Source organism: Nicotiana attenuata, chromosome 11 (genome assembly GCF_001879085.1).
Source record: "Nicotiana attenuata strain UT chromosome 11, NIATTr2, whole genome shotgun sequence".
Lineage (NCBI taxonomy): Eukaryota > Viridiplantae > Streptophyta > Magnoliopsida > Solanales > Solanaceae > Nicotiana > Nicotiana attenuata.
In genome coordinates this window covers 8,549,873-8,572,574 of record NC_031999.1, presented here as the reverse complement: position 1 = coordinate 8,572,574, position 22,702 = coordinate 8,549,873, and the positions used below count along the sequence as shown (strand labels likewise).

Here is a 22,702-nt window from a genome sequence, read left to right as displayed (position 1 = left end):
TTGAACATTATGGATTTGAGTTCAGAATTCTACTACAACCCATTTGATTTATAGGATTCACAATCTATTATTTGTACTTGTTTAGTGAATTTTTTAACACATATAAATCCGAGCTAAAGCCTATGAGTTTGGATAAACTTGTAACTAAAACACTACCCTGACTCTGGTGGGATAGTTAAAATATCTACTTGATAATTGGTAAGTTTTAATATCTATCCATGTATTTCTCCACTCTTCTTGGGTGAACATGGACGTTATTGAGTGAAACCGACATCACTACAACAACAACAACTACGCCTCAATCCCAAACAAGTAAGCATCACTCTTAGGGCAACATAGATGTCATTCTTCTTTTACCATTTTCTTCTATGCTAGCTCCGGAGTCACCCTATCAGCTGCTTTCTTTGCCTACAAAAAGGACAGAGGAAAGTTGCATCATCTAGAAGAGTTAAAGAGTTTGGTGAAGTAAGAATATTTTCACAATCATGTCATTTTTAAGCTTATTCAAGTAAATCATAGCTAACCTATTATCACTTATTAAATTATATTAGTAGCATAGAAAATGTCGTTAGTGTTGGTTTATGTTGCGCAGACTCTCCAAAACAGCTGCCGCACTCGTGTCGAATCCTCCAAAAATACACTATTTTTGGAGGATCCGACACGCACCCATCGATATATTTTCGGAAAGTTCGAGCAACATAGATGTTGGTGGATATAACTCAAGTTCTATCCATAAACATTCTACATGGTGAAGCTTTAGAAGTAGGAGAAAAATAGATTTACCTCTTTGTCCCAATTTGTTCTCAGAGTAACTACTAAATAAATCAGGGCTTGAGCCAAAAGGGATAGAGTAAGTCCCAACCAAAGTCCCTTTAAACACCATTAGAAAAATATGAATATCATCAGTTTTGTTTAAAAAGATAAATAAATAAATAAATTGCAAATAAAATCAAATGCATAAATGAGTACCTTTCCTCCAACATGGTATACAAAAGCTAATAAAATACCAGCAGGAATTCCCCAAAGGTAATAAGCTCCCAAATTAACAATTGCACCTATCTTTTGCCAACCACACCCTCTAGCAATACCTGAAGTGAGATTTTAGCATATAAAACTTGCATTATTAGAAATATAAGGGTAGCTCGGTGCACTAAGCTCCCGCCATGCGCGGGGTCCGGGGAAAGGCCGGACCACAAGGGTCTATCGTACGCAGCCTTACCCTGCATTTCTGCAAGAGGTTGTTTTCGCGGCTCGAACTCGTGACCTCCTGGTCACATTGCAGCAAATATTATTAGAAATATAAGATTGTTGGAAAATGTCTAAAAGAAGATTTGAATAAACCTGAAAGTACAGATTGATTTGCATCTATGAAGTGTGATCCTGCTATAAACATTAACATTTCCGCTACATACGTTACTACTTCTTCCTCATTGCTATAACAATGACCCCATAATTTACGAACCGAAATGATGAATATTGCTATTATAATTCCTTCTGTACTAGCTAAAAGTAGTGCAGTATAAGCTGCTACACGAGCTGCTTTTGGTCGTCCAGCGCCTAGTTCATTCGATACTCTTATGCTGAGGAAGAAAACCAAAGTGTAACAAATAGTAAGGTATAAGTGTCATCTGTGAAAGAAGATTGAGAAGGTAAATGTGTTTAAAGGGCAGCCCGGTGCACTAAGCTCCCGCTATGCGCGGGGTCTGGGGAAGGGCCGGGCCACGAGGGTCTATTGTACGCAGCCTTACCCTACATCTCTGAGAAGGAAAATGTGTAAGTATGAAATTTACCTTGTGGCACCACTTAGTCCAGAAGGCAACATATATATCATAGTAGATGTATTAAGGCTGGCAATAGCAAACAACAATAACATTAAGCCGGGCGAAATATGATTAAAACATGATGTTGCATGTGATAGTAATGTGTTAAAGTACTAACCTGATGGAAAGAACCGACGTTTCTAGTTTTGGATTACGAAGAAGACCAGATAACAGAACCATCAATTCAAATTACCAACTCTCCAAACTGAATCCATACAAAAAATCATTTATTCAATGGAATTATATGTCTATGCATTCTTTAGTAGAAGCGACTGAGTATTACCAAAGCATAACGGCTGAAGGAATAGCTAGCCTGAGATATCTCGGGATATCAGAAAATGCTTTGGCCGAAAAGCCGGTCCAAGTACTTTTGCATGAAGGCGATATCATAATATATGCAGCTAACAAGAACACATTAATCCAGTAAGATGTAGCATTAGCCAGAGCCGCGCCTTTGTTGCCAAGGCCGGTTTTAAGCACGAGAATCCAACAACTGAATAAATGCAGCAAAGTTGTGACTCCTGCAGTTAACATCATAGGGAGGACATTGTTTTGTGCTTGTAGAAACCTAATCTGACATTGTACAAGTCCATAGGCAAAGAGGCTTGGTATCATGAAACGTGCATAATTTCCTGCTTCGGCTGCTATTTCCGGAGTTTGTCCCAAGATTACAAGAATATGTCCTGCATTTGCCTCAAATATAGGCTAGAGGAATACTAACTAAAAGAAGAACTATCATTGCCCTTTGCATATAAATACCAAGCATATGATATTGCTTTGCTCCATATGATTGACCACAAATAGTATCCAATGCACTTCCCATTCCCATCTGATCAAAAGGTAAATTCTTTTTAAAAGAATGACCAACTGTTAAAGAAATAAACTTATACTATAAACTCCATTAAATATTTTTATTATATCAAAACAAAAAATCTGATATCATTTTACTGAGAAGGTCAGGGACTAAGTGAATAATTGGTCCCTTTACATTTGAAAAATAAAAACAGGCATTTCTTCATACTAATTACTTTATCCATATTTTTTCTTACCAAATATATATAAATGCTTTAGCTAATTTTAGTAGAGAAACACATATAATATTAAAGAACAATTCATGAACCCCCTTTAGAATATTTGAAGTCTCGCGTAAATACGCAATGCATAGAGGGTGTTTAGGTAAGGTTATAAGCTGGTCAAACTAGCTTATAAGCAGCAAATTTCGGATTACTTGCGCCAGGGACGGATTTAGGGGGCGGAAGGGGTTTATGTGAACCCCTCGCCGGAAAATTATTCTATATGTATATATAAGGAAAAATCCATTTTGTGTCTGTATAAATGAGTCCATTACTCAAATGGTCACACAATTCAGAATGAAAGAAAATAAAGGTTATAAAATATATATTCTATGCACGTAATATAAAAATAATTATTTAAATAAAGGTATTTTTATAATATACATTATATATTCTTGAAAATTATGCTCAATTATATATATATATATATATATTCCATGCACGACTTAACATAGCATATTTTACCCTACACAGATAGTCCCCCTGCTTTCCGGTGACATAACTTTGTGTTGTCGGAAAGTTGATAGAAACATAATAATATGATTGAGCATAATTTTCAAGAATTATAATGTATATTATAAAAATACCTTTATTTAAACAATTATTTTTATATTACGCGCATGGAATATATATTTTACAACCTTTATTTTCTTTCATTTTGAATTGTGTAAATACATTTTTTAAATTTCTTTTTTGTTAATACTAAAAAATTTTACAAAAAATAAAAAAAATAAATGTTTATAATTTCGAGGGTAAAATAGGTATTTGGCAATCCAAAATTTGGAAAAAAATCTAGTTGAGTGACCTTCTGAGTGCAATAGGCATAGTTCAGTGATTTTGTTGTTACAAACAAAAGAAAAGTGACTTTAGGAGATAATTTGGGATAATTGAGTGATCATTTGAGTAATTGACTCCTGTATAAATTATATTTTGTTTCCCCTTGACACTACCAGCTACAGTATCTTAATTTTTTAACTTTTTTCTTTTTTGAATTTTAGTAAAATCCTGCCTCCGCTAATTTGTACGTATAATAAATAACAAAGTGCTTATAAGCTAAAATCAACCAAAAGTTGTGGATAGAAAAAGATGTGACATACATTGCTAAATTAACTAAAAGAAGACTTACCAACAAGCTGAAACCAGTGACAGTGGCAAAAGAAGTAGCCATAGAAGCACCAGAAAGAGCTAATTCTCCAAGATGACCAACAAACATTACAGAAATAACCTGTAAACAATATAGCAGAAGATTTACTGACATTAAAGGCCCTGCTAATCCCAACAACTTCTTCACTTCTTCAAAAAATTCATCACATTTTCTCTTGTTCTTAGATTCCTCATTTCTTGACTTTGATATTAGTGGACACTCAATATCTATTTCCCTTTCTTGAATATCCATTTTCCCTCCTCAACTTTGCCTTCACAAAGAAAAAATGGCTAAAACTGAAAGGTTAAAAAATCAAACATTTTCAAGATTGATTCCTTTTGGCAGAATGTTGGCATTTTTAGTTTAATAATTTTGCAACTAGTGAAAAAGAAAAGAAAAAGTTGAAACATGATATAATTAAGTAAAGATCTTTTTGCACCTTTTTGTCATCTCTATGTAAAAACTTTTGGAATCATAAGTGAAGACAAATTTATAAAAAAATATTTCTTATGTAGGGGCAGACATAAGATAGAAATAGAATTCTTTGTAACAAAGCCCAACCAAAGCTGATACTGATGGCTAATGGATAAAATATAGATGATATTTGGCAAATGGCCTCAAAATTGGAGAAAATAAATTTAGTATATATTCCTAGATCTTTTACATTTTTGCTCTTAGTCTAGTTAATATTTTCTGTTTTCTTAGTACAGCCAGTATCTTGAGAGACTATGTTCTAAGCAATCAAGCGAGGGAATGAAATTCCAACAGCATCTTCGGCAAACCCGTGAAGAAATGCTAGAAGGTATAAATAGGTAAAAATTTACCCGCACCGGGTGTTTACAGCATGCCATTCAGAACGAGACTCTTGGCTAAAGGCCAAATTGGCTAAACCATCAGCTACTGAATTCTTAATTAGCCAACCTGTAGATATGAGCAATATATTGTTGGGTTTTTGTTATTTATAACAAAAGGGGTGTGAATGAAAAATGGTGGTAAAAGAATATGGGACCTAGCCAAATAAATAAAAGAAAATAAAATTAAAAAGAGAAAAATATTGATTGGATGGATTTGTGGCTGGGCAGTGGAACCAATTTGCAAGATATGCAAATTGGCAAATTAGTTGAAGTTGTCACATACCAATCAATTTTGATTGGTTAAACTATCAACTCTTCGTGCTATAAATTGAGGCCCTCGTTCCTCATTTTAGACACACCAAATCGAGAGAAGCAATAGAGAGTTAGAGAGAGTAATCCACAGATTGTAGTCTGTGAGAGAAATAGTGAATGGGAGTAATATTGTAGTGAGGTGTTTAAAATAAAGAGTGTTATTTCTTTCGAAGTTGTAGTAGTCTCTTGACACTACTAAATTATAATATTATAGTGGTAATATTGCTCCGCTGGGGTATTGTATTTTATCCCGTTAAAATATTTGGTGTCGTTGCTACTCTCTTGTGTTATTGTTATTTACCGTGGATATTATTCCTGGGCGGGATTATTTTTTTATTCCCAACAACGTGGTATCAGAGCCATGGCGAATAATAGTCCGCTGTCTTTTCAGTATCCCCGTCTCACAAAAGATAATTATGAGAAATGGTGTCTATGTATGAAAGCCATTCTTGGCTCCCAGGATGTGTGGGAAATCGTAGATAGAGGGTATGCAAAACCCGATAATGAGAAAGCTCTGCCTCAAAATGAAAAATATGTCTTGGCAAAAACAAGGAAGAAAGATCAACAAGCCCTCACGCTCATCCACCAATGTTTGGATGATGCCATGTTTGAGAAGGTGGCAGATGCTACCACATCAAAGGAAGCTTGGGAGATTTTACAAAATTCTCTCCAAGGAGTTGACAAGGTGAGGAAGGTAAAACTTCAAACTCTAAGGGCTGATTTTGAAGTTTTAAAAATGAATGAATCCGAATTTCGGATTATTGTTCAAAAGTGAAGGCTGTTGTGAATCAATTAAGAAGATACGGGGAGGACATAGAAGATGTCCGTGTGGTAGAAAAGATCCTTCGCACTTTAACACCTAAATTTGATTTTGTGGTGTGTGCTATTGAGGAGTCTAAAGATTTAGACTCTATGATGGTGGAGCAATTGGAGGGTTCTTTACAAGCCCATGAAGAAAAGATCAAAAGGAGACAAGAAGTGCCACTGGAGCAACTTCTTAAAACTCAGGCATCCTTCAAGGATTATGGAGGTGAAAAGAGATATCGAGGGAATGGACGGGGACGAGGCCGTGGCGGTCATGGACGAGGAAGAAGTAACGGTAACAACTTCAACAATGAAGCTAAAATCCACCAAACACTCAGAGGTCGTGGTCATGAACAAAGAGGAGGAAGAGGACGTGGCTACTACCAAGAAAATAATGGACAAAGGTATGACAAATAAAAAATTGAGTGTTATAATTGTCATAAATTTGGCCATTACTCTTGGGAATGTCGTAGCAATAATGAAGAGAAAGCTAACCTTGTTGACGACAAGAAAGAAGAAGATGAGTCAACGTTATTGCTGGCACTCAAAGAAGAAGACACGGATGATTGCAGCTCGTGGTATTTGGACAATGGAGCAAGCAATCATATGTGTGGATGAAAAGAAAAGTTTGTGGAGATCAATAAAACGGTGAGAGGTAATGTGTCCTTTGGAGATACCTCAAAGATTGAAATCGAAGGGATAGGTACGATTTTGATCTCCTGTAAAGATGGTAGTCACAAGCTAATTCAAGATGTTTATTATGTGCCAAAAGTAAAAAGTAATATTTTGAGTTTGGGCCAACTTCTTGAAAAGGAATATGACATCCACATGAAAAATATGCATCTTTGGCTTAAAGATTCAAGTGGAGTTCTAATTGCTAAAGTTCATATGGCAAAGAATAGATTATTTTCTCTGAATCTTAAAACAATTGATGCAAAGTGTTTGAAGGCTAACATGCAAGATGAATCATGGTGTTGGCACATGCGATTTGGGCACTTGAATTTTGAAGCGCTCAAATCAATGGGAGAAAAGAACATGGTACATGGGATACCATCAATCAACCATCCAAACCAACTGTGTGAAGCTTGTCTTCTTGGAAAACATGCAAGGAGGAGTTTTCCAAAGGAGGCCATGTCAAGATCAACCAAGCCGCTACAGCTTGTTCACACTGATGTGTGTGGACCAATCAATCCACCTTCTTTTGGTAAAAGTAGATACTTTCTGCTTTTCATTGATGACTTTAGTAGAAAGACTTGGGTTTATTTCTTGAACCAAAAATCTGAAGCTTTTGCTACTTTTAAAAATTTCAACGTACTTGTTGAGAAAGAAAGTGGCTATGAAATTAAAGCTCTAAGGTCCGATAGAGGAGGCGAATTCACTTCAAACGAATTTAGTGACTTTTGTCAGTCTCATGGAATTCGTCGCCCTCTAACGGTACCTTATTCACCCCAACCAAATGGAGTTGCAAAGAGAAAGAATCGAACGATTCTTAATATGGCGCGATGTATGTTGAAAGCTAAAAGTATGCCCAAGGAATTTTGGGCCGAACCTGTTTCTTGTGCAGTTTATTTGAACAACAGGTCTCCAACAAGGAATGTTAGAGATCAAACGCCTCAAGAAGCATGGAGTGGAAGAAAACCAAGTGTCAAACACTTGAGAATCTTTGGGAGCATAACATATGCTCATGTGCCACAGCAAGGGAGAGCGAAGCTTGACGATCGAAGTGTCAAGCATGTGTTTGTTGGCTATGATACGAGTTCAAAAGGATACAAGTTATACAACCCAAGCAGTGGTAAGTTGGTGGTAAGTCGCGATGTTGAATTTGATGAAGAATTGGCATGGGATTGGGAAGCTCAAGAAGAAACTTCATATGATTTTCTTCCATACTTTGGTGATGAAGAAGAACCAGAGACCGTGGAACCTGTGTAGGATACAACTCCACCTCCTTCTCCAACCAATGTTTCATCTTCCTCTTCTCAAGAAAGTTCAAATGAACAGCCGCAAAGGAAAAGGAGCATTCAAGAGCTCTATGAGGACACAGAAGAAGTTACTAATTTTGATTTTTTATGTTGTCTTTTGCTGACAGTGAACCAATGAACTTTGATGAAGCTGTTAGAAACAAAAAGTGGAGACAAGCCATGGAAGAGGAGATTGAGTCAATAGAGAAGAACAATACTTGGGAGTTAACAACTCTTCCCAAGGGTCATCGAGCAATTGGAGTGAAATGGGGATACCTGGGCCTAGAAGTGAAGCAGATGGAGGATGGAATTTTTATCTCTCAAAAAAGCTATACAAAAGGGATATTGAAGAAGTTCAACATGCTCGAATGCAACCCCGTGAACACACTGATGGAGAGTGGGACAAAATTGTCCAAGTTTGATGAAGGAGAAAAGGTGGATCCCACATTTTTCAAAAGTCTTGTGGGAAGTTTGAGGTACTTGACTTGTACCAGGCCAGATATACTCTTTGCAGTTGGAGTAGTAAGCCGCTTCATGGGAGCTCCTACCTCCACTCATTTGAAAGTCACTAGAAGAATTCTTCGTTACCTAAAAGGTACTATTGACTTTGGGTTATTTTATTCTTCTTCTAATGATTTCAACCTTATGGGATTTTGTGATAGTGATTATGCGGGAGATATTGATGATAGAAAAAGTACAACTGGTTTTGTATGTTTCTTGGGCGATTCTGTTATTTCTTGGAGTTCAAAGAAACAACCAATTGTTACTCTCTCGACTTGTGAAGCCGAATATATAGCAGCAACATTATGTACCTTTCATGCTATTTGGATAAGAAGATTATTGAAGGAGCTCAATTTGCCACAAATTGAAGCTACAGAGATTTGTATTGACAACAAATCCGCACAAGCACTCGCGAAGAATCCGGTGTATCATGATCAAAGCAAGCATATAGATACAAGGTATCACTTTATCAAAGAATGCATTGCCAAGAAGGAAGTCCAGCTCAAATATGTGAAGTCTCATGATCAAGTTGCAGATATCTTTACAAAGCCTCTCAAGCTTGAAGATTTCCAGAGATTAAGGTTGAATCTTGAAATGAAAAAGAAAAATCAAAATTAAGGGAGAGATTTGTGGAACCTAGCCAAATAAATAAAAGAAAATAAAATAAAAAAGAGAAAAATTTTGATTGGATGGATTTGTGGCTGGGCGATGGAATCAATTTGCAAGATATGCAAATTGGCAAATTGGTTGAAGTTGTCAGATACCGATCAATTTTGATTAGTTAAACTATCAACTCTTCGTGCTATAAATTGAGCCCCTCGTTCCTCATTTCAGACACACCAATTCAAGAGAAGCAACAGAGAGTTAGAGAGAGTAATCCACAGATTGTAGTCTGTGGAATAAATAGTGAGTGGGAGTAATATTGTAGTGATGTGTTTAAAATAAAGAGTGTTATTTCTTTCAAAGTTGTATTAGTCTCTTGACACTACTAAGTTGTAATATTATAGTGGTAATATTGCTCCGCTGTGGTATTGTATTTTATCCCGTTAAAATATTTGGTGTCGTTGTTACTCTCTTGTGTTATTGTTATTTACCGTGGATATTATTCCTGGGCGGGATTATTTTTTTATCCCAACAAAGAAATGGAGGGAAGTGAAATTTTGATTAGTTCACTTTACTAATGCACTTTGTCCCTCATTGGTAGAAGGAAAGAAAATCTTTGTGTATATAGAGAAGCTCATCTTTTAGCTCTTAAAGAGCTAAGAAGAAGGCAAGCCTCGCGCCGCCGTCGTCGTCGCTCGCTCGGCTCGGCTTCGGGTTCGGTCAACGATTGATTGATTAATCTTTTTGGACAAAATTCTTTTCAAATATTTAATTAATTAACGAAAAATTCAATCCGGAATAACCCATGACCCACGACCCGGTCCGGTCCGACCCGTTTTCTTTCCCGGATTATTTTAAATCCGTTTTAATTTTCCCGCAATATTTCCAAAAGGATCTTTAAACGAAAAAATTAAAGCTGATGGCACTTGGATTTGGATTTGGTCAAAGATTGATTGATTGATTAATCTTTTTGGACAAAATTCTATTCAAATATTTAATTAATTAATTAAAGTAATTAACGAAAAATTCAATCCGGAATAACCCATGACCCGCTACCCGGTCCGTTCCGGCCCGTTTTCTTTCCCGAATTATTTTAATCCGTTTTAATTTTCCCGCAATATTTCCAAAAAGATCTTTAAATGAAAAATTAAAGCTTATGGCACTATTTACAAATATAAGGCAAGGCTTGTTGTAAAAGGTTATAAACAAAAGGAAGGTCTTGATTACTTTGACACTTACTCTCCAGTAACAAGGATAACATCTATTAGTGTGTTAGTGGCACTAGCGGCCGTGTATGGTCTTGAAATCTATCAAATGGATGTCAAAACAGCTTTCTTAAATGGAGAATTGGAGGAAGAAATTTACATGGAACAACCTGAGGGTTTTGTGGTTCCTGGTAAAGAAAAGAAAGTGTGCAAACTTGTTAAGCCGCTTTATGGACTTAAACAAGCACCCAAACAATGACATGCAAAATTTGACCGAAGTTGGCAAATGGATTTAAAATTAACGAATGTGACAAATGTGTTTACATTAAAAACACTCCAGGTCATGAAGTCATTGTTTATTTATATATTGATGACATGTTGATAATGAGCAAAAGTATGATAGATATAAATGCTACAAAACGCATGTTGGCTAGCAAATTTGACATGAAAGACTTAGGAGTTGCTGATGTGATCTTAGGAATCAGAATTCACAAGACTCCACAAGGTCTAGCATTATCACAGTCTCACTACATTGAAAAGGTACTTGACAAGTTCAAGTATTTGGATTTCAAAATTGCCAAGACTCCAATTGACGTGAGTTATGCACTTCAAAATAATGAAGGTGAAAGTGACTCACAGCTGGATTATGCAAGAGTATTGGGAAGTCTGATGTATATCATGAATTGTACGCGACCAGATATAACATGTGCTATTAGCAAACTCAGTCGGCTTACAAGTAATCCCAATCAAATACATTAGATGGCAATGAAACGAGTTTTGGGATATCTGAAACATACCCAAAATTATACTTTGCATTATAACAAATATCCTTCCGTGATCGAGGGATATAGTGATGCAAATTGGATCACCCGATCATCTGAAGTTAAGTCACGAGTGGATATGTTTTCACAATTGGGGGTGGAGCAGTGTCTTGGAAATCATCCAAACAAACGTGCATCGCCCGTTTTACAATGGAATCTGAATTCATAGCTTTAGATAAGGCCGGTGAAGAAGCTGAATGGCTCCGGAATTTCTTGGAAGATATTCCATTTTGGCCCAAACCTTTGGCACCTATTTGTATATATTGTGATAGTCAAGCGGCAATAGGTAGGGCAGGGAGCGTTATGTATAACGAAAAATCTCGTCATATTAGACGGAGATACAATACCGTTAGACAACTACTCTCTAGTGGTGTTATCACAATTGACTACGTAAAGTCAAGAGATAACGTGTCGGATCAACTTACAAAAGGCCTATCTAGAGAGGCAGTTGAAAGATTATCAAAGGGAATGGGGTTAAAGGCCTAGGACAAGTCATCATGGCGGTAACTCTACCTAGCAGACTGGAGATCCCAAGAGCTAGGTTCAAAGAGATCAAACAAAGTTATGAATGACGGTTCAACATTGTCAAATAACTCAACCCGTTCTCGTGATGAAGACAATATTCAAAAATGAGGTAAAGTATTAAGGCTTTTTGATGAGTCAATAAAGCTTAAAGCTTTTTAATGATTTGCTAAGTCTGGCAGGATATGACCAGATAGTGTGTCTTTAGGATTACACATTTAGGAATCACCTATGTGAGTGTGAAGTGTAATCCGCTTCAAGGGGAATGAAAGTAAAGGCCAATTCTCTAAGCTCTCATGAAACCAGACGGTGTTCATGGCTGAAACGAACACAGCCGTGAGAACCATAGATGGTTAAGGATTAATTGTGTGACTTATGTTGTCTAGGTATACAACAAAGCTCGACGGTTCAAAGATATCAAATCTACCGACTGACCGAGTATATCCGATATAAGTTCACTACGGAAAGTTCAAAGGGAAACCTACTTCTCCAGATGCAATTAATTCTTGCATGTAAAACAGTGCATTCCTTTAAGTTTATAGCCATTCCCCATTCATGTGGGGGATTGTTGGGTTTTTGTTATTATTTGTTATTTATAACAAAAGAGGTGTGAATGGAAAATGGTGGGAAAAGAAATGGAGGAAAGTGAAATTTTGAATTAGTTTACTTTACTAATGCACTTTGTCCCTCATTGGTAGAAGGAAAGAAAATCTTTGTGTATATATAGAGAAGCTCATCTTTTAGCTCTTAAAGAGCTAAGAAGAAGGCAAGCCTCGTGCCGTCGTCGTCGTCGCTCGCTCGGCTCGGCTTCGGATTCGGATTTGGTCAAAGATTGATTGATTAATCTTTTTGGACAAAATTCTTTTCAAATATTTAATTAAATTAATTAACGAACAATTCAATCTGGAATAACCCATGACCCGCGACCCGATCCGGCCCGTTTTCTTTTCCGGATTATTTTAAATCCGTTTTAATTTTACCGCAATATTATTGGCTATAAATATTCCTTCAAATTCCAGAATATTTACTTACGAAATTTTCTCATCTTCTTCTTCTTCTTTTGCACATAAAAATTCTAGTGTGTTTTACAGCCTTTGAGTGGTTCGCTGATCATCGGCGTTTTTGGTACCAACACTCCGGTGAGTTAAATCGTTCTATCCTGGGAGGATATATTCCACAACCTTGGGTACTTGAAGGGAATAATTTCCTTAAGGACACACTATATATTCAGTGGGCTCGATTTATTCCTATACTTTTTTCAGAATTTATTTTGAAGTTACTATACTGTTTTTCAAAATTTATTTTGACGTTCTAGTTCTACTAATTTTCTGTTTCTGTTTTCAGAAAGTTTATTGTTTTACAGCAATACAGTTTCTATAACATATATAACCACCTAGTTGACATTTGACTTACTTTTGTACTAATATAAACTATTTTTGGTGGAAAAGAAATTTATTGTTTTGACAATTTCTGTAGCTTGAGGAGTTTAACGAGGCCAAAGGGTAAAGATGAATTAGAAGATATTAACAATTATGAGTAAAATTAGCATTAACATATACTAACAATTCAATGAAGTAAGTTTATGCCCTGAGACTGCTGGTAAATGCATTAGATAAATTCAATGAAGTAAGTTTATGGTAATTATAAGTTTTAAAAGCATTGGATCAATATCTTTGACCAATCAGAATTTGACTTATAGGATTTATACTAGCCTCAAAATGTCCGAGGGAGTACTTCTTGATCATTTCTACGAACGTAAAGCCCCAATTCGAACATTATCTTATGGTTATAATAGTGCGAGCAAGGACCTTCAAAAATTTTATCCCAAGATACAAAGGAAAATCTTGAAAAACTATTGTATCAATTCATCAACCAGTTGTCGCGAGTGTGAACTCTGAGCCCTCTAACTTAAGAGATCTTCAGATTTTGGAGATGTAAGTTAGTCAATTAGCCAACAAGATGCCAAGAAGAATTAGATGAACATTTAAGTTGCCATATTATGTCATTCTGCATTTTCTTCTCTGTTAGCTAGCTCTGGATTCACCCTGTCTGCGGCCTTCTTTGCCTACAAAAAATAGAGGATTAGACTTCACTAGTGATTTGTGTCGAGACATAATATAATTACGTAATTAAAATTGTGCTCTTGTTAGGATTTTGCCCTAAATTCTCTCTTTCGTGAAGAAAGGGAAGACTCCTAAAAAGAATAAATCTCCTTCATATGTCTTTTTTTTTTTTTTTGGAGGAGAAGTTCTGTACTTCTATAAATTGACGTTTTCTTCTCACAACAAAAACAACAACCTCCACAATGTAATCTTTACAAGAATCATGTTTCGAGGAGATTATTCTTTCAAAAAATTTATTTTCTCTTTATATATTAGTTTTATCATATGCAGGTCAATTGACCAAACTACTTTAAATGATAGTCTCTTTTGATATATTTCGTTTATGCCTGATTTATCGTCATCAAAGTTCTCTTTATTAGCTTTTGTATGCACCATGTTATTTTGATCCTAACAGTTCAAAACTTGTAATTGAGTTGGTAACACGATTCAACAATGTAGCTGAGTTACCAAAGAGTTTTACCTGTATTTCCCAATTTGTCCACAAAGTAACTATTAAAAGAAGTAGAGCTTGTGCAAAAAGGGCAAGAGTGATTCCCAACCAAAGTCCCTGAAAAAAACCATATAATAAGTTTTTCCATAGTCCAGAGACATGCCAAGAAAATGAGAAGCTTGAAGGAGTACCTTTCCACCAAAATGGTAGACAAAAGCTAATATAACACCAGCAGGTATTCCGAAAAGGTAATAAGCTCCAAGTTAACAACTGCCCCTATATTTTGCCAGCCACATCCTCTTGCAGTACCTGAATTTTGGTACGCGATAAGTTCATTTAACTCTAGTGACGGATTCAAACCATGGGCGTACAGGTATGGGATAACTCAGTCTTTAGGGGTCGAACCTTATATATGTGTATGTGTGTGTGTGTCTGTGCATGGAACAAGTATAGAACACACTTTCTTGACTCAGAACCTACAACGTCTAAATTCTGGATCTGCCATAGTTTAACTTTCCTTGAACATTAAAGATACTGGTATCTTAGACAAAGAAACATTAATCATCCTAGCAGAGCAACTGAAACAAATTGAACTGTTGCGTTAGCTCTTCCCAATTTCAATTTGGCTAATCATCTGTTATACCCTCAAGCCTTGTTTTAACAAATCAAGAAAGGGGAATCTTAGTAGCTTAGTTGGTTGGCTATTTCAACTTTCACCTAGTTGGTGAGGGTTTGAATCCCCCTCCCCCATTTCCCCTTCACTTACCCCCCGGATTTTTTCTATAAAAAAAAAAAAACACGTCAAGAAACATAGTTCAGATTCTTGAAAACATAACAATAGGAAACTTGCACAAAAATTTGGGCAAACCTGAAAGCACAGATTGAATACCATCTAAGAAGTGGGATCCTGCTAGCAAGACTAGCATTTCTGCTACATATCCCACGACTTCTTCCTCAGTGCTATAACAATAGCCCCACAGTTTACGAACCAAAAGCTGCAACAACGCCTTCTGTAGCCACCAAGAATACCGCAGTGCAAGCTGCTAAACGAGCTGCTTGAGGTCGTCCTGCACCTAGTTCATTCGAAACTCTTATGCTGAGGAGAAATTAAGGCAATTAAGTATATAAACTAGTGAAGAAGCGTATAAAGGAAAATGTAACCGAAGGGATCTAAAGGTCTTAGAAAAATTCACCTCGTGGCACCACTTAGTCCTAGAGGTATCATATACACCATCGCGCATGTATTAAGGCTGAAATATTTAAGTAGCAGCAACTTTTTGATGAAACAAGATGTTCAGCTTGATATTAGCATGTCTGAGCTTAGGTAGTCCAACCTGATAGAAAGAACTGATGTCTCTAGCTTTGGATTCGGAAGGAGTCCAGCCAACAGAACCATCATTTCAAACGACCAAATCTCCAAGCTGTGTCAAAGACAAGCAACACGGTTTGATTCATTTGATCATTTTGAAAGGACGAATATATGATTTACATACGATTAAGAACACTACCAGAGCATAGCAGCTGAAGGAATCGCAAGTCTTAGATATTTCCAAGTATCGTGAAATGCCTCTTTTGAAAATCCAGTCCAAGTGCTTTTACAAGAAGGCGATATTCTGACATATAAAGCGAGCAACAAGAAATTAATCCAGTAGGATATAGCGTTAGCCAAAGCTGCACCTTTGTTGCCTAGGCCAGATTTAAAGACCAGAATCCAACAACTGAATAAATGCAGTAAAGTAGTGATTCCGGCACTGAACATCATTGGTAGCACATTGTTTTGTGCTTGTAGAAATCTAATATGACACTGGAGAAGTGCATAGGCGAAGATAGATGGAATCATATAGCGCGCGTAACTTCCTGCTTCGGCTGCTATTTCCGGATCTTGTCCCAATAATACAAGAATGTGTTCTGCATTAGCCAAAATGAAGGTAAGTGGAACACTGACCAGTAGAAGAACAAACATTGCCCTTTGCATATGGATACCAAGCATATGATACTGCTTTGTGCCATATGATTGCCCACATAAAGTGTCCAATGCACTTCCCATTCCCATCTGCTCAAGCAAGATAAAGATTGAAATGTAGAGATGATAAAGCACCTTTTAACTTGGTATCAAATAACTAAAGAGGTGAATTCCTATGCACTATAATTAAAGCCATATTAATCAAAAGCTATCCTATATGTTCCCAAAGGGATAGTTAGGTGGTTGAAGCATATGAGTAACAACTTGAGATTTCAGGTCCGAATCCTAGCTGCGACGCTCATTGTTAGTCCATCTGATCCAACCTTGGTGGGCAGGATTACCTGACACAGGTGCTTGTGGACTACAACAGGCTGCTCGGTTGATTAGTCGAGGTACGTGCAAGTTGACCCAGGCATAATCGTTATTAAAAAGGGGCATCTAGAACAAGCCTCATCCAAAAATTTAGTGTATTTTTAAGGATCTAAATGAAGTGCTTTGTGACCTTGTTTTGACATGACGCGTTAAGGTGAATGAACAGTCCATATAACATTTATCGAAACAACCATTTAATAACAGATCATCTAGAAACATGATCTTTAACTAATGCAATATGCGTTTCCTCGAGCACCAGGAGCACTTTCTAACTGGCTACCATGGGAAAACAAGCATTTTGATCTTTTCTTGACCTTTATTTTTCTTTTCACAAGCATTTTGATCTTTTCTTGCATCAGGTTAGGTTGCGTACATTACACCCCCTTCGGGTGCAACCCTTCCCCGGACCCCTGCATAAACGCGGGATGCTTCACGCATCGGGCTACTCCCTTTTTTTTTTAAATCTTATGCTATAGAATCATTACTAAAGAATGACAGTCTAAAGGTTTTTACACAATAAGGTCACCATCTACGTTACTCGGACTCTCCGAAAATGTTGGTGCATGTCGAATCCTCTACGATTTTGAAGGATCCGACACGGGTATGTCATCATTTTGGAGAGTCAGTGCAACATAGGTCACCATAAAGGAAAAAAGCAAAGGACTAACCAACAAGCTGAGACCAGTAACAGAGGCAATTGAAGTAGCCATAGAAGCACCAGAAAGAGCTAACTGTTAGACTTTAAGCCATTGGGCTTTAAAGTAGAAGAAGTGTGAATTGGAAATGGAGGGAAATTGAAAATTTGAAGAAGTGAACTTTTGTCTTGCACTTTGTCCCTCATTGGTGAGGGACAACCACATTTGTGTGCTTATATATAGAATCACTTCTTAAAGCTCTTAAAAGGAGTTGAAGAGAATGAACCCTCGTGCCGTCGTCGTCGCTCGCTCGGCAGATTTGGATTTGGATTTGGAAAATGATCGATCGATAAGATTATTTTTGGACAAAATTTATTTAATTAATTAAATGCCAAATCACTGCTGAAAATACGCCAGAACCTTGCTGAAGGTTCAGAGGGCCTCTCTGGCCACGGTTCTGCCGCGACCGCGGTAGAACCGCGATAGGCAGGTTCAGAAAGCCTCTCTGACCGCGGTTCTGCCGCGACCGCGGTAGAACCGCGGCAGGCAGCGTATTCTTCTGAAAAGTCACCTTTTCCAGACACCTCTTCTGATAATTGCCTATAAATTCTGAGGCAAGGCTCCATTTTCTACACACGAAAAACACTCCAGAACTTCTTTCTTTCTGAATATACTGCATTCTAATTCGCAGTCTCTCTCTCTCAAATTCGTAAGTGTGATTTTGCTCCGTTCTTTAAGTTCGTTGGTATCCTGCAGTTTGTATTGCCACTGTTGTAGGAAGGTTTATTCCGTTTTATCCTGGGAGGATTTAATCCATTACCTTGGCAACATGTGAGGGGGTTAAAATTCCTTAAGGACACACAAGCAAATTGTGGACTCGGAATATTTCTTAAACTCTTCTGTTTTTCCAGTTTCTTTTATTTTTCTAACAGTTTTTTTTCTGAATTTGTGTTTTAACACAGTAGCGCTTACAAGCTTAAGGAATTTTAAACTAACGTTTCTGTGTTGAAACATATATTAAACTGTTATTCATATTTTGTATACTGGTTTGGAGACTAAAGCCTTCGTGCTTTTTACTCCAATAATTGTTCTGTCCGGTTTAAAGTATATAAAAACTTTACCGGAATAATAAATGTACGGGTTTGAAGTATATAAAAACTTCACCATTGTTACGTGTTGTATGTTTGGTTTGGTATTCAGTTTGAAGATATCAAAACTTCACTGATTTAACAAAGTTCTGTTGTGTTCCAACTCTACAGAAAAGATGACGAACAAAAACCAAACTAATGGAAATGTTGTGGGAACGGGAGCTACTGTTACGAGTGCTGCTGCCTCGTCAAGCCTCTACTCCTGCTCATGCTATGGCACCGACAGAAAAACCCGAAAAGTTTTCCGGTATTGACTTCAAACGCTGGCAAATGAAGATGCTCTTCTATCTTACTACGTTGAGTTTGCAACGTTTCATCAAGGAGGATCCTCCGGTCATGGCTGAAAATACTCCGGATGATGAACGACTTGTTGTAACTGAAGCATGAAAACATTCTGATTTCCTGTGCAAAAATTACATTTTGAGTTGTTTGGAAGATGGCTTGTACAATGTCTATAGTGTCATGGAAACTTCAAAAGCGTTATGGAATGCGCTTGAGAAGAAATACAAGACTGAGGATGCCGGACTTAAGAAGTTCGTGGCTGCAAGGTTCTTGGATTTCAAGATGATTGACACTAGGTCGGTCATAACTCAAGTCCAAGAACTACAAGTCATTGTACATGACCTCCTTGCTGAAGGTATGACCCAAATCAATAATTTTATTAATAAGATTTATCTTATTATTAATAATGAATTTGTTATTGAAGGTATGGTCATAAATGAGGCCTTTCAAGTCGCTGCTTTCATTGAGAAGTTACCTCCGCTGTGGAAGGATTTTAAGAACTATCTTAAACACAAACGGAAGGAAATGACACTAGAAGACTTGATTGTTCGTTTGAGGATAGAAGAGGACAACAAAAATGCTGAAAAGAAGTCACGTGGACACTCGACAATAATGGGGGCAAACATTGTTGAGGAGGCACCACAAAATAAGAAGAGGAAGAAAGCTTCTGGACCAAAGAATTACCCAAGTAAGAAGAAGTTCAAGGGTAATTGCCACAGCTGTGGAAAATCTGGGCATAAGGCGGTGGATTGTCGTGCACCAAAGAATGATAAGAAGAAAAAGAATCAAGCCAACATGGTTGAAGATGAAATGGAAGACTTGTGTGCCATGTTGTCTGAATGCAACTTGGTAGGAAATCCGAAAGAATGGTGGATAGATTCTGGAGCCACCCGCCATGTTTGTGCTAACAAGGAGTTATTTTCTTCTTATGCCCCGCAGGTCCCGACGAGACAATCTTCATGGGAAATTCATCTATGGCCAAGATTGAAGGAGTTGGCAAGATTGCGTTGAAGATGACGTCGGGAAAAATAGTGACTCTAAACCAAGTCCTCCATGTTCCAGAAATTCGCAAGAATCTTGTGTCTACCTCACTTCTTGTCAAGAATGGATTCAAATGTATTTTTGTTTCTATAGTGTTGTACTAAGTAAGAACGATTTGTATGTAGGAAAAGGTTACCTAAATGAGGGCCTTTTTTAAGCTAAATGTAATAGCAGTTCCTATCAATAAAGTGAATGCTTCTTCTTACTTGCTTGAGTCAAACACTTTATGGCATTCGCGTTTAGGTCACGTAAACTTCAAAACATTGCGAAAGATGATAAATCTAGAAGTATTGCCAAAATTTGATTGCATTAATTCTAAATGTCAAATATGTGTGGAATCAAAGTATGCTAAGCATCCTTATAAGTCCGTTGAAAGGAATTCAAGTCCTTTAGACTTAATTCACACAGATATTTGCGACATGAAGTCAACACCATCTCGCGGTGGGAAAAAGTATTTTATTACTTTTATTGACGATAGCACGAGATACTGCTATGTTTATTTACTTAATAGTAAAGATGAGGCAATTGATGCTTTCAAGCAATACAAGAGTGAAGTTGAAACACAACTAAACAAAAAGATCAAAATGATAAGAAGTGATAGGGGTGGCGAATATGAATCTCCTTTTGAAGAAATATGTTTGGAAAATGGAATTATTCACCAAACAACTACCCCTTACTCTCCACAATCTAATGGAATTGCGGAGAGGAAGAATCGAACGTTGAAGGAGATGATGAATACATTGCTAATAAGTTCTGGCTTACCACAGAACTTGTGGGGGGAAGCTATACTTACAGCTAACCGAACAATCAACCGTGTACCTCATAGTAAAACACAATCCATTCCTTATGAGAAGTGGAAAGGAAGGAAGCCTAGCTTGAAATACTTCAAAGTGTGGGGGTGTTTAGCTAAGGTAGAATTTCCTAAACCTAAAAGGGTTAAGATAGGTCCAAAAACGGTTGATTGTGTGTTTATTGGATATGTAACCAATAGCAAGGCATATCGGTTTCTGGTTCATAAATCAGAAAATCCTGAGATTCACGTTAATACGATAATAGAATCAGATAATGCTGAATTCTTTGAAACTATTTATCCGTATAAAAAGGAAAGTGAAGTGACCTACCAAAAGTCAAAACGACCTCGGGAGGAAATAACAGATGGTATGCCTAATGAGGAAAATCCGAGAAGAAGTAAACGTCAAAGGACATCTACTTCATTCGGTCCAGATTTTCTGACTTTTCTGTTAGAAAATGAGCCTCGTACCTTCAAGGAAGCAATGTCTTCCTCAGAGGCACAATATTGGAAAGAAGTTGTCAATGGTGAAATAGAATCCATATTGAGCAACCATACTTGGGAATTGGTTGATCTTCCTCCAGGTAACAAAACGTTGGGTTCTAAATGGATTTTCAAGAAGAAAATGAAAGGCGATGGTACTATTGACAAATACAAGGCAAGACTTGTTGTCAAAGGATTTAGACAACGAGAAGGTCTTGACTATTTTGACACATACTCGCCGGTAAGAAGAATTACATCCATTCGGATGCTAATAGTGTTATCCGCCTTGTATGATCTTCAAATCCATCAAATGGATGTAAAAACAGCCTTCTTAAATGGTGATTTAGAGGAAGAAATCTACATGGACCAACCAGAAGGGTTTGTGGTTCCGGGAAAAGAAAAGAAGGTGTGTGTCACGCCCTAAAATCCGAAGAGCGCGACCGGCGCTCAACCGAGTAAACCCGACCGAGCAAGCCTGTTAGATCTCATTCTACCCCAAACTAACTCATGAATAAATTGGAGATGGACTCTATTAATCAAATTCTATAAACACATCATTAACGATTTCCATTTCATTTTCATTAGCAACTTCATTCGCCATATTAAAGTTATTACAAGTTTTATACATCATTGCCAAACATCAACATTTCTATTTAAAATTCCCACGCCCGACACTACCCACAACCTGTCTACGGAGCCTCTAACTACAACTAAAGAATAATATGGAAATGCCGGCAACAAGGCTCCGGCTATACCTTACACAAATACCAAAATAAGACTCCGGGAAGAAAAGCGGCTTGAGCCATGCAGGGCCCTGAGAGGAAAGAGGCTCACCAATACAGCTGACGAAAAGTGGATAAGGTGCTACTGTCAATGGACTGAAGTACCTGCACCTACAATCATAACACGAATGTAGCGCCCCCGGCAAAAGGAACGTCAGTACATTTGAATTGTACTGGTATGTATGAACAAACTTCACCCCGGGTAGAATCAAATAACACACAAGTAACATATATCAATAGAATCAACGATCAAATGCACGTGAGAGAAACAATCAAAGCCAAACAAGTTTCACAATCTCTCCTTTTCCCCTTCAACATTATCACATCAATGATTTCACAATTTATAAACAGGTATGTAACAGTAATAGAAACAACAATGAAATCCACAAAGAGGGAACAATCAAGCCAAACAAGTATACAATCTCTCCTGCTTCCCCTTCCACATTTCCACATCAATAATTTCACACTTTGTTCATATTTTCATTTCAATAGTGATTTCGATCACTTTCAACCCTTATTACCTCGGCCACCCTTATTACCTCGGCCACCCTTATCACCACAACCCACACCTTATTACTTCGTGTTGTGGCGCGCAACCCGATCCCACGGTTGGTGAACTAGGGTCGTGACAGTTCAAGGCACATTAATCACAAGAATTCACAAATAGTTCACATAAGTAAACACATACTTCCATGTCGACATCCTCAAGCTTTTACAAACTTTGCACATAACAAGATAGGCACATCAAATCACTTCTCACAATCACATATAACTTGGTGGTATGGGAATCAACTAAGGCAATCAATTCACATATTTTCATACAAGGTACGCATACCGTATGCTCGCCACAACAAGGGGATTCTACAAGAGTTAAAGTTAGCCATACATACCTTTCTTGAGCTTTCCTTTAATTACTACGATATTCCGGAAATTCTAGCAACTTCAATCTATTTTGGGACATAGCAAAATTGAACACAAATTAGGAAGATATTCATAATTCTAGCTCATTTGAGCATTTTATCAAATACTAGTTGAG

General features: G+C 37.2%; 2 pseudogenes; both read right to left on the bottom strand.

The window, feature by feature from the left end:
* On the bottom strand, nt 9-4,404 carry LOC109234087 (annotated as a pseudogene).
* Nucleotides 13,620-22,702, bottom strand: part of LOC109234685 — a 19,125-nt pseudogene continuing 10,042 nt past the window's right edge.